The sequence below is a fragment of the Bison bison genome, unplaced genomic scaffold (assembly GCF_000754665.1).
Source record: "Bison bison bison isolate TAMUID 2011002044 unplaced genomic scaffold, Bison_UMD1.0 scf7180017864524, whole genome shotgun sequence".
NCBI lineage: Eukaryota > Metazoa > Chordata > Mammalia > Artiodactyla > Bovidae > Bison > Bison bison.
In genome coordinates this window covers 753652-755155 of record NW_011495075.1, presented here as the reverse complement: position 1 = coordinate 755155, position 1504 = coordinate 753652, and the positions used below count along the sequence as shown (strand labels likewise).

General features: G+C 67.1%; 1 protein-coding gene across 1 annotated transcript in view; it reads right to left on the bottom strand.

The window, feature by feature from the left end:
• The window catches only part of LGR6 (leucine-rich repeat containing G protein-coupled receptor 6), a 75595-nt gene that overhangs the window by 31340 nt on the left and 42751 nt on the right, over positions 1 to 1504 (bottom strand). The gene's annotated exons all lie outside the window — the stretch shown is intronic.

Genomic DNA, 1504 nt, shown 5'->3' with positions numbered 1-1504 from the left:
ACCCCTGTACACAGATCACGGTGCCCCTGCCCCCTGGGACTGCCCCCCGGCTCAAGGGCTAGCTGTCAGACGGGGCTCCCTGCTTGGCTGATGCCTATGGGGACTGCTGGATGTTGGACAGGCAGACAGGGGACAGCCTGTCCACAGCAGAGCGTCCAGGGAGGTGGAGGACCTCGGACACGAGTTCAGGAGGACTCTGCCAGCTGAGCAGCCCGTCCCAGCCTCTCAGGACTGCGCCAGGCCTTTACCCCGTGCCTCCTGGCCTGGGGCTTGGGCTGAAGCCCCACCTCCGGCAGCTGGTCCACTAGGGTCTAGGCAAGCTGGCCGGTGGCCATGGAGCTGCCCGTGGGCTCTGCTGTCTTGAGGGGCTTGGCACCGAGGCCCGGTCCTCCGCGTGGGCATGTGGCACCTGTGTCATGGAAACCCCGGACCCCAACCACACAGCCCCAAGCCCCCTCATCCTGGCCCCAAGGACGACTGCAGTGCTGGGTGGTGGGGGGCCTTTCTCCCGCCCCAGCAGCACAAGCCCGCGCGCCAGCAGCCAGCAGGGCTCCATCTGCTCTGAGCTGCTCACCAGTGCCCTCCCCATCCCTGGGAGAAACGCCAGGCCAGCCAGCAGGGGGCTGTGGGTGAACAGGCCGACCCCGGAGCCTCGGATGAGAGGGCAAACGGACCGAGACAGGCCCTGAAGCCTGCAGCGGGAGAGACCTCCACGCACGTCACACCTGACCCGATGGCTACAAGCCCCTCAGTAAGGGCCTGTCCCTCTGGTCACTGTCCCCAGAACCTGATGGCCCAACTGTGGCTACTGACCTGGGGGCCACAGGGGGAAGCAAATTCTAAGACCCCGCCCAGGATGCCTGGCTCAGAAGGCCTGAGGGGGCCTGCAATCTGCCTCCACGAACAGGCAGGTGGGAAAGGGCTGGACGAGCATCAGCTCTGTCCCTGCCCTCCGCATCAGTGGGAAGGCCAGGCTGACAGTCCCAGAACAATGTGACGGCCAGGGGCGCGTTAGGAGGGGCCCCAGGAGAAGGGGATGCCGCACAGCGGCCTGCCGGACGAGGAGGAGTTAGCTAGTGAGGGGGACAGCAGAGGGAGGCCTGTGGGCGACGAGCGGCCACGAGGGCCTTCAGGAAGGCGAGGGGTGGGAGGGAGCAGGGCAGGGGCAGCTGGCGAGGCCGGCCGGGCTGGGGCTCAGGGGCCCTGCCGCAGGGAAACAGGAAGCCAGGAAGGGCTTTACCCTAAAAAGGGAAGACAGCCGTGGCCAGGATTCCGGTGCTAGGGAGGAGCCCTTCCAGAGGGGGACATGTCAGCAAAGGGACTGGCGCTCTGCACGAGCCCCTCACCCAGAAGCGGGCATGGGCACGTCCTGGGAGCTCGAGGGTGAGCTCGACCACTGCAGGGTCGGGTCCCTGGAGAGTCCCTTCCTGATGGTGCCCCTGCTGCCCGGCCCTGGGATGTCCCTGCCCCTCCAAGGTGCAGGAGCCAAGGTGCAGGCTCCCTC